The 11,571-nt window shown below is 46.5% G+C and overlaps 1 long non-coding RNA gene across 1 annotated transcript; it reads right to left on the reverse strand.

The window, feature by feature from the left end:
• Positions 1-1,863: 1,863 nt before the first annotated feature.
• Positions 1,864-3,933, reverse strand: LOC114223085 (uncharacterized). The gene is made up of 3 exons (XR_003612061.2): positions 3,823-3,933; positions 3,535-3,594; positions 1,864-3,111 (listed from the first exon to the last, which is right to left on the reverse strand). It is a non-coding gene; the product is annotated as an uncharacterized LOC114223085 (long non-coding RNA).
• Between the last annotated feature and the right edge of the window lie 7,638 nt (positions 3,934-11,571).

Genomic DNA, 11,571 nt, shown 5'->3' on the forward strand with positions numbered 1-11,571 from the left:
AAAACAAAAACAAAACAAAAAACACCCAAAAACCAAAACCAAAACAAAACAAAAAACCACCAACCAAAAAGCAGATTTCTGGTTTGCTTCAGTGAAGAGGAAGTTTTCTGTAACTTCTCAAATCTTTCAGGCCCCAGGGCTGGCTCTTCTCCCTGTGAGGCACCTACAGCCTCAGACCTCGCTGAAGGTTTCACTTTAGGCAGTCGGCATCAACCACATTCAGCTTTTTCATAGCTGATTCCAGCCAACCTTCTCCTTTCCCCATTTCCAACCCCAAGAACGTTGCAGAGATTAATTAGAGAGAAGCTATCTGCAAGAAGGCAACCACATGATGAGTCTCTTGAGAGCAGGGCCCCTGTCTAATTCAGCTACTCATCCCATAAATATGTATTGAATGCGCCAGGCATTCTTCCAGGTGATAAAGAGTGCTTATGGGCCCGGGCTCTGGAGCAAGACTGTCTGGGTTCCTCCCTTGGCTCTACCACTTACAAGTTGTAGGACCTTGGGCAAGTTAATTAACCTCCTTGAGCCTTAGGTATAATAATATTAACTACCTCGTAGGGTTTTAAGGATTAAATGAGATATATATATACACACACATATATATATATATACACATATATATATATCAATTTCTGAGAACATGGAATGAGAACATATACCCACCCAAAACTTGTACACAAATGTTCCTAACAGCCAAAAAGTAGAAACAACCTAAATGTCCATCCATCAATGACTGGACAAAATCTGGTACATCCATATGGTAGATTATTCAGCAATAAAAAGGAATGAGGTCCTGACAAATGCTACAAGGATGAGCCTCAAGAACATTCCGCTAAGTGAAAGAAGCCAGTCACAAAGAACCACATATTCTATGATACCATTTACATGAAATGTCCAGAATAGGGAAACCTATAGAGACAGAGTAGATTAGTAGTTGCCTGGGCAGGGGTAGAGGAGAATGGGGAGTGATTGCTAGTGGGTACAGGGTTTTCTTTAGGGGCAATTAAAATGTTCTAAAATTGACCATGGTGACGGTTGCACAACTCTGTGAATATACTAAAAGCCACGGAATGGAATGCTTAAAGGGGTGATTTGTATGGTATGTGAGTCATATCTCAATAAAGCTGCTTTTCAAACGTCTTCAAACAATGCCAGGCACATATTAAGCAGTAAATAAGTGTTAGCTGGGATTCTTTGGAGCTAGGAAAATAGGAATGGGAAAGATGAGCGGATTTTCTGCTCCTTGAAGCTTGCACTCATAGAATTCACCTTCTGTATCCCATGCATCGTGGAGCACAGGGCTGGCACATGGCCCACACTTGCCATCATCAGACCGTGTGCCTCCTGTGAAGTCCTGTTGTCTTCAGGACTTATGTGAAGACGTGACTTCTGATGTCTGGCTAGTACCATCTGCCTGTCCGTCCTTGCCCCTGAACAAAGCTCACCACCCTCTCATGGCCCACATGGCCAGGTCACCAGGTTTGCTTCTGGATTTTCTCTACTCCTGACTTGGCTTTGTCCTCTTCTGTAAAGCAAGCAGGAACTCAACGTCTCCTCTAGCCTTGCTGTTTGGCGTGAGGTTCTTTGACCAGCAAAGCATCTGAGATACCATGGAACTTGTAAGAACCACACCCAAATCTCAGGCACTGCCCCAAGATGACTGAATCAGAACCTGTGTTTTGACAAGATCCCCAGGTGATTCATTTGTACACTGAAGGTTGAGAAGAAACTCTGAAGCCCCTTCCGGCTGTCAAGCTCTATGATTCTATGGGAAGGCATCCAGTAACACCAGCCAAAATACATGGAGCCCTTACTCTGTGCCAGGGCCTCACCCACGATTCCATCTCATTTCCACACGAGCTCCAAGCAGGGGCAATCGTGGTGCTACTTTACAGGACAAGGAGCTGAGGCCTGGCTCAGAAAAGCTGGGTTTCTCTACTGAGGTCACCTCACTAACTGGGGACAGAGCTGGATCTCAAATCAGGTGGGCCCGACTTCAACCACCCTTCATGCTGCGTTGTCTCAGGGATCCAGGTGATGCTTTGGAGAGGAACCGACATCAGAATTTTGCATTGCCAGATGGTGAGGAGTTTGCCAGGCACTTTGCCATTTTGCCGTGATGGGAGACAGATATGCCAGGGGAAAGCAAGAGCAAGGGCAGTGGTCCAGGGCTGGGAGAAAGTCTGGCAAGTCCAGAGAGCCACCTGAAGTGTTGTTTTAATAAAATGAATGATAATTTGGCAAGAGCTGGTTTCTGCTGAGCACAGCATGGGAGGAGGGGGAGGTAGTCAAGTTACCTAAATTATCAGCAAGTTTCGATAAAGTCTAATGACCATTTTAATGTGTTTTCTGAAGATGCTACTTACTGAGGTGAAATGTATCATACTGAGCAAATGTATCATATGCTCATGTGCTGGAGAAGGATCATTCTTGTGGATTGAACTTGCTTTTTATAATTTAGCTGCCACTATTTAAAAAGGGTCAACTTCACCTTCGCCAGGTCAAGCGTCTCAAGGGTCATAGACCCAGGAGTCTCTCCTTGGATGGAGGGACCATCACCAAGGAACTCCACGCTTGTTGGAATACTTCCTGTGTTTGCCAATCGGCCCAAGGTTCTGAAGTTGTCCTCAAGGGGTCCTCATATGACTGGGCAAAGTGTCACAGAGTCACAGTGGTGAGGCCAGAAGTCATCTCATAATAGATTGTAGCCATGGTGAAAACCCTCAAAATCAAATCTAAGAGGCATCCATTGGAACGGCCATTTTTAACCCCATCTTTAAAGATTTTGTTAGAGTCTTTGCGCCAGTGACGAATCACTTGGTAAAACCAAAAGAAAGAAAAGATAATCAACACATCCTTCTCCTTCACTTGGATTTTCCTCTTCTGAGGAAGTATCTGAATCATTTAGGAAGAATTGTGCTGTAAGGCACAGAAACTGCAAGGAAACATGGTCTAAATAGCAAAGAGTTGTAACAAGTAGCTCCAAGTTATGGCAGCTCCAAGGGCTTGCTATGGGATGGCTTCTCCATATGTCTAACTCAGAGTATTGTTTTGTCCTCTTGTTGGCTTCCCTCATGGTTCCAAGATGGTAGCAGCAGTTCCAAAAATCTAGTGACATAAAAAAAGGAAGTGTCACCTTATGTGTTTCTTTTAAAAAGGTTTGAAGCCTTTCTAGAAGGCCCGTCACCAGTCTTCTCACATTTCATTGGCCATAACTGTGTTATATGCCCTTCCTTCCTTCCTTCCTTCCTTCCTTCCTTCCTTCCCTTTCCTTTCCTTTTAAAAGATTTTACTTATTTATTTGAGAGAGAGTGAGAGAGTACAAGTGGGGGGCGGGTAGAGGTAGAGGGAGAAGCCGACTCTCCACTGAGCAGGGAGCCCGATGTGGGACTCGATCCCAGGACCCGGGGATCATGACTTGAGCTGAAGGCAGAGGCGTAACTGACTGAGCCACCCAGGCGCCCCTATATGCTTTTTCTTAATCCAATCACCAGCAAGCTACAATTGGCTTCAGTCAATGGAGATTTGTACCCTGGGGGTGCAGAGGCCACTTTCTCCAAGCACTTGTCTGGGTTGGATAAGGGTGAAGTCCTGGGGGGAGAAAAAAAAACAATCAAAGCTGTACCAGTAAGAAAGAATAGCAGGGGGCATGGATTTGGGTAGGCAATCAATAGGATTTGCTAGTAATCACGTATTCATGGCAATGAAAAATTTCTTGAAACTCTGAAATCAAGGGGTGTCAACTATTGGTACAAGAGTGCCGTATAACAACCACAAAATTACAGATGCATCGGAAAAATAACCATTTATTTAACTCACGGGTCTGTTGTCTAATCTAGACCGTGCTTGGCTAGGGGTCTAGGCCTCCTCTCCACCTGACCCTCACCCTCCTTCTGTGACCAGCAGACTAGCTTGAGCATGATCTTCTCATAGAGGTGACAGGGGTGTGGAAGCCCAAGCCCCAGTGAGTAAGCATGTCTCAAGCCTCTACTTGCATCACGTCTGCTAATGTCCTATTGGCCAAAACAGCTCACATGGCCAAGTGCAACCTCAAGGGGCTCCACCCCTTTAGTGGGAGGGGCTTCAGAGTCAGATGGCTGACGGTTAGGATACGGGGGGGGGGGGGGGCGGGGATGAGCTGGAGTCAATGAGGCAATCGCTAACGGGGAAACGCAATATTAAGTCAAAAAGAAAACAAAGGGTAACTTTAACAATATTTTTGCTTTTAGACTGCACTTTAAAGATTCAAAGACTTCTTTTCAGAATGTAAAGGAATTTGGGAGTGTTCAGGTGAATATAAACATTTAAAAATTTGTGTGTGTGTAGATTGCAAAGGGCCTCAAAAAGCAGATTTTTCTAGCTGTGAATACCGCCAGCATCTGTGGTTGTATTAACACCATACATCAGAGTACCAGTTTCCACAGAGCCCCATCCTTCTCTTAAAAAGCAATACCTATGGTCTGTACTGAGGAAATAGAGACCACATAAATGAGAACAAACAAGCCATTTACTTAGAACAGAAACTCAAGAGCAGGCAGGGGAGTGGGGAAGCTTTATAGGGAGGAAGAGGGAAGACGTTAAGCGTGCCCCAACTGGAGACTGTTGGGGAAGTTGGAGGTGGATGACTGGAAATGGGGACTTTTGTGTCATTGGTCTTGAGTTGGAAGCAGGGGCAAGACATAGGGAAGCTGGCGGGCATCGACTGAGCCCTGGCCTTTCTGGCCGGACTGCTGCCGAGGCTGTGCTCTGGCTTCCTGGGGAGGTTGCTACGGAGGTTATGGTCAGAGTGACGCTGTCAGCCATGCTGTGGCCAGTGTCTGTTTCTATATTAGTCTCTCAGGACCGATGGTGGGAGAAAGCCCCAGCTCCTCAGCATGGTGAAAGAGCCCTTCACTCTGGGCTCCAAACTTTTCTGTCTCCGCTCCAGACATCAACGCCACCAGCACCCCCAGAGACACACACAGCTGGCCCCTCACCACCCCGGCCACAGGGCATCTCCGCGGTCCCAGAATATAGTGTGTTCCCATGTCCTGCCTGCTTTACACCTGTCCATCCAGGTTGGGCTCAAGAGCCCCACCCCTGCACCTCTCCAAAGCTTTTTTCCTCTTTCCCCCAGACAGAATAAATTGTTCCTGCCTTTGTGTCACCCAGACAGTTTGTGGGAACATTTATTAGGATGGGCATGGATCACATTGTGTGAAAGGCATGTGTTACCAGCTTGTCTCCTCCCCTGTGCTGTGAATACCTTGAAGGAGAGCATTTGGCTTTACTGGGGCCTAGTAAAGGACTTTGCAGAGAGCAGGCTCAAAACAAAGGCTCTTTGGAAGGAAGGGTGGGAGAGAAGGCCATAGATAGATAAGGTTGACAGATAAAATGCAGGATACTCAGTTAAATTTGAATTTCAGATAAACAATTTTTAAAATATAAGTATGTTCCAAATATTGGAACATATGGTTTCTTATGAGCTAACATGAAACCTTTCTTGGCTTCTTATGAGCAAATAGGGGCACCTGGGTGGCTCAGTCAGTTAATGCTCTGCCTTGGGCTCAGGTCATGATCCCAAGGCCCTGGGATCAAGCCCTGCATTGGGTTCCCTGCTCAGTTGAGTCTGCTTCTCCCTCTGCTCCTCCCCCCACTTGTGCTCACTCTCTCTCTCATAAATAAATAAATAAATAAAATCCTTAAAAAATTTAAAAAAATATTGCATTATAAGTAGATCCAAAAATAATGCATGGGGGCATACTTACACTAAAAAAACTACTCATTCTCTATGAAACACAAATTCAGCTGGGCATCCTGCATTCTAATTTGTTAAATATAGCAACCCTGACCACAGGGCAAACGCCTAGTTAAACTTCAAAATGGTTTGACTCTGAGGCCAAGAGGAAATCTCCCTAGTCCACTCTTCCCTTCCCTGTGAGGCCAGAACTCTGCTGGGTCAGGCAGAGCTGCTATTGTGCCCACTAATCAGACCTCAGATGGCTGACTCCTTCCCCAGAGATCAGAAACCAGGCTGCTAGTTTCCTGGAAAATGCTTTGAAGATTACCAGAGGAGAAGAAATGCATGGAAATGGCAGTGGAAAGACAGGAGGAAGGAGGCTTATGGTCCTTAAAGGGCAAGAAATTGCTTCACACTGTCTTCCTGTCGGAGAACAGGAGTTAATCCTGAACAGCGACGAGGAAGTGCTTCTTTGCATGCGGAAGTCTTCTGTGATGAATCCTGGTTTTCAGAGAAGCCCTGCCTGGTCACGAGAGAGGAAAAGACGGAAGCTGGTCCACGCTGTACCCCGATTCCCCTTCTGGGCTCCAGTTCATCTGTAAGGATTGTGGGGTGGATGTGCACGGTGGGTTGAATGGTGGCCCTCAGAACCTGCAGATGTGATCTTCTTTGGCAATGGGGTGTTTGCAGATATAACTATGTTAAGGATTTTGAGATGAGAAGATCGTCCTGAATTATCTGGGTAGACCCCAAATCCAATGACAAATGTCCTGATAAAGAACACACAGAGGAGAAGAGAGACCCATGGAGGAAAAGGCAATGTGAAGGCAGAGCTGTGAGCCACAAGCCCAGGAATGCTGTCGCCACCAGAAGCTGGGCAGCGTCAAGGGGCGGGGGGATTCTCCCTGAGGGACTCTGGAGGGAGCATGGCCCTGCTGACACCTTGGTTTCTGACTTCTAGCCTCCAGAATTGTGAGAGACTAAGTTTCTGTTGTTTTAAGCCATCAAGCTCATGGTAGTTGTGATGATAGCTGCAGGAAACTAATACAATGTAGGGCTAAGAGTCCTGAAGCCTGGTGCATTGACTGGGGGCTGGAGTTAAGGATGTCCTCCCAGAGGGCCACACACTGATGCTAACATGAAACCTTTCTTGGTTTCTTATGAGCAAATGGCCTGCCATCCCATGGACTTCCAATTTTATGTAAGCCCAAGCCCTACTTACCCGGTACTTTATATTAGCTATTCAGTTGTTAGAAACACTGGGTATAAGGCATTGTTTTAAATCTGAATATCATGTGAAAAATCTCACATGTAAATTTTTTAAAAGATTTATTTATTTATTTTAGAGAGATGGCGGGGAAGGACAGAGGGAGAGGGAGAGAATCCCGAGCAGACTCCCTGCTGGGTGTGGAGCCCGACAGGGGCTTGATCTCAGAACCCTGAGATCATGACCTGAGCCAAAACCAAGAGTTGGATGCACAACCAACTGAGCCACCCCGGCACCCCTCACATTTTTAAATCAAGTTTAATTATGTGTATATGGGGAATCCACATAAACATGAGATTCTCCTCGTGTTTGTTTTTGACAAAGCAAATCAGTGGTCTCCAAGTAAGGGAGCTCAACACAATCCACTGGGTTGCAGGAAAAATAGTAGAACTCTAGGTCCAAAAAATAAGAAAGCAATTATACTTTCCCTGTCTTTATATGTTGAAGCCCTAACCCCCAGTGTGACTATATTTGGAGATAACACCTTTAAAGAGGTACTTAAGGTTAAATGAGGTCATGAGCATGGGGTCCTAATCTAATAGAATTGGTGGCCTTATAGGAGAGAGAGAGATGGATCTCTTGTAGGCCCACATTGAGAAGGCAACCGTCCATAAGCCAGGAAGAGAGCTCTCACCGGAACTTGATCATGTTGGCACCCTGATCTCAGACTTCCAGCCTCTAGAACTATGAGAGATAAATTTCTGTTGTGTAAGACCCCCAGTCTATGGTATTCTTATGGGAGCCTGAGCTGACCAATACAGGGATATGTTATCAAAACCATCTGGGGACTACTGAAGTACACAATATGTGGTTCCCATATATTCCTTCTCTAATTCTTACCAAATTCTTTTTCCTCTCAAAGTGGAAATGGCTCAGAGAGGTTGACAGTGGCAGTGATGGCTCCTATTTGTTCTTGCGTCCCTTGTTCATTCCCTATGGGTGGTCCCTTCCCACTTTGGCCTTGGCCTTATGACTTGCCTCGGCCAATACAGCAATAGGTACTATGTCATAGTCAGAGGCTTGGAAAGTGATTGTGAGTTGGAGCTTGCTTCCGCTCTTACTGTTGGACCTTCTGGCACTTAGTAAGCAAGCCTACTGTAGTCTCAGAAGGCTGAGAGACCGTGAGGAGAGTGGCTGTGGACATCCCCACGGAGGCCTGGGGCCTGTGCATGGGACCACCCCAGACTACCCAGCTCTGACCAGCTGGCCCTGATCAGAAGAACTGCCCAGATAGCCCATGGAGTCATGAAACAGTAGAAAGGTTTGTCATTAGAAGTCACTAAGTTTTGGGGCGGGTGGTTACATGAAAAAAGCTAAGTGATACTCAGGGTAGGTAGATTATAGGGTCTTTCACCCAGTTTAGAAGAGTTGCAGTCCAAAATATGGATGGTCACCAGCTGAGATGGTTTCCAAAAGTCTTTGCAGCTTTGTTGTCTTTGCACATATTAGCACATATTGAGCACCTACCAGATGCTCAAACACAGTTGTTGAGTGAAGATGGATCATAGCAAAGACCCATCCAGCATTTCCTAAATATGCTTACCTGGATTATTTTACTTAATCCTTCACCCCAAATATGCAGTAGGTACTATGATGACTATGCCCATTTTAAGATGGGGCAACCAAGGCTTAAAGAGGTTAAATAACTTGCCCAAGACCAGACAATTGAGAGCAGCCAAATTGGGATGTGATCTCTCCCATATGTCTGCCTTTGCAGGACCCACTTGGGGCCTGTGTGACACCACATATTCTCAACTGCCCATCCTTCTCTACTGGATGAATTTGGATAAAAGCTAGAAAGAGCAGTTTCAGAGCCCGTCTGTTGCTCCTGTTGTATTCAGGACGCGCATCCTGCTGCTGCAGGCATGCAGTGGTGGATGAGGTCTGATCACTTAGCTCCGAGAACCCCGTTTCTCATGAAGGTGCAGCTGTGGGCCCTGCCTGATTGAGAAGAGGTCATGATGGAGGTTGTTAGGAGTAAATGACACACAGCCCAGGAGCTGGCAGCTTCCAGCGCCACTACCTGGGAAGAAAGCCAGGGTGCCCCTGAGGCTTGGGCTCACTGAAATCTAATTGATGCCAACTGCCTTCCCTGGGACCCAGGTGGTGCCCATTATGCAAAGAGACCAAGCCAGCTCGGTGGAGGATCTATGCCAGGCAGGGTCGGCAGCCAATAACTTTCCCTACTGGCGGTCTGTGTGAGGCCTTCTGTCTGTCCATCCTCCCGCCATCCATCCTCGGATGGACAGGAAAAGCACAGATTGAGTTACCCTGGTTGGAGCTGTGCACAAGCTGCCTGGGGTGATGGAGGCACTTGGGCTTTGTGAATGGTAGATCCCCCTTGAAGGGAGTCGGTCTGGCAGCTTCCGGGCAAGGGCTATAATAGTAACTGGAAAGTGTGCTCAGAGCTTTAACATGAGGTTATTCTTTTAGTCCTTACAGGGGATGATTTCCCAGTTTCCTGTGCCCCTGCACCCTGTTATTCTCCGTCATGGTGAACTGTTTACTATGATTATTTTGTTTGCTTATTTATTTGCTTTTTTAATCTGCTCTTCCTCATTGGATATGAAGCCCCATGAAAGTGGAGACCTTGTCTTTTTCTCCATGACATCTCCAGTTATGGAGGTAGTAGATGCACAATAAAAATGTGTTAGGTGAACTCTTCAAGACAGACATTATTCTTACTTAATAAAACAGAAAACTAAAGTTCAGGAATGTTGGGTAACTTGCTTAAGATTACACAACTAGTGAATGTTAGAAAAATTCTAACCTGGGTTTGACTGACTTTGAAGCCTGTGAGCTTTCTCTAAAATGTGAGGCAGGTACCACCTGTGGTAGGAGAGAGAATTTAGTGCCCAAACACATTTAAATAATATTGAGTCATAATGCAAAAATCATTCCTTTCCACTTATCTTTCAATCCTGATTATCTCAAATAATTTTTCCAAAAAAGAGCAGGCCCCCAAGCTTAGAGCCGGACTATCAGCATGAGGTTTGGCTATGAGAAGCAGAAAGTTTGAAAAGTTTGGTTGAACAAATAAGGTCTGTTTCTCTTTCAGTGTAGATGAACCATAGGCAAGCAGCCCAGAGTTGGAAAGGCAGTTCTACGATTGTCAGGAACCCAGCTTTCTACTCTGTTGGTCTGGCACCTTTATCATGTAGAGTATACTTCATAGCCCAAGATAGTTGCCACAGCCCTGGCCATCATGTCCACGTTTTAGCCATCAGGAAGAAGGGAAGATCCTGCCCTTTTCATTAAGGGCCACTTCCTGGAAGTCATGTGTAACAATTCATTTTACATTCCTTGGCCACTGGAGAATTTTATTTCTACTGCTATGTGAGGATACTGGCTTTCACAAGGTCCATGGGCTCATTGCATTTGGCAGAACCTCCAAGATTGGAAGCTTTGATAAAATCAAGAAGTGTTCTCTGTTGTTGGACAGGCTATAAAGTAGGACTTGTTCTATGGCTCTGGGCCCAAGACTGATGAGGACCGGGAGTCAATCTGTATGGGGCTGTGTGAGGGAGGGCTGTGAGGGGCAATTTCCTTTCCTCACCATGGTATGTATGTGTGTGAGGGGGGTGGGGGCGGGAGGGAGGGGCTGCTCCATTGTGTTGCTCCCCTCATTGTGCTACCAAGCCCAATGAAGGGGAAAGTTTTCAAAAGAATCCCTTGTAGGGATGAGGGTGCCCGAAGGAGGGGGAGCCTGGCACTCCCTCCTGATGAGATAGTGCTCAGGCCTGGGACATGCTGATCTCCAGATGAGCCTCGTTGAGCAAGGGGGGAGAGGGCTGGAGAGAGGTGGCAGGGTAAGGGGCAGGCACCTGTCTACCGATGTGTGCTCTGAACACCCAGGTGTATGATTTTCTCAGGAGTCCGGGGGACATGGTGGGAGGTGGCTGCCCCAGGGCCAAAGGACCCCCGCAGTAACAGGCTGTGGGTATAAATGCCAGTAGGGGCAGCTTAGGTGTGTGGTGGAGTGGAACCGGCTCACTCAGAGAACTGGCAAGCAGGCGACCTCTTGGATCCAGGAGAATTCAAGCCTGCACCCACAGGAACTAGCATCTACAAGCTGCCCCCAGGAAGGATTAGCCGGGCAGGCAGCACCTCCCAACCCAGAGAAGACCGCAGTGTGCCAGTGCCAGCAGGAGACCTCTGTCCTTGCCCTGGAATTGCCGAGTCCCAGCCCCCAATCCCAGACAAGCTGGAGAAGGGAAGGGTTTTCTCAAAGGCACACCAAGCTCCCCTTCACTCCTAGGTGTGGGGAGGAAGTGAAAATAGACTGCTTGTCCTCACTCTGCTCCCCAGCCCCCAAGCTCAGTTTTGATGGGGAAGGAATGACCTTGGAATCAGATAAGAAAATAGCGTTCTAAAGCAGACTGGGCTGTTTTTTTTTTTTTTAAATAGAGATTAATAAAAATTTTATTTCTCCACAACTTTCAAGTATGGTTCAAAATGCTTGGTAATTATTTTTTCCTTAACTAAATTGTGAAATTCTCAAGGGCACAGAGTGCATGTTTTATATTTCTTTGGAACCTGCCCCAACTTCCACTAATTTAATGGGTTTTGCCATTAATCCTTT

The sequence above is a fragment of the Eumetopias jubatus genome, unplaced genomic scaffold, assembly GCF_037043125.1.
Source record: "Eumetopias jubatus isolate StellerSeaLion01/CBP00866 unplaced genomic scaffold, mEumJub1_p1.0 scaffold_17, whole genome shotgun sequence".
In the NCBI taxonomy this organism is placed as follows: domain Eukaryota; kingdom Metazoa; phylum Chordata; class Mammalia; order Carnivora; family Otariidae; genus Eumetopias; species Eumetopias jubatus.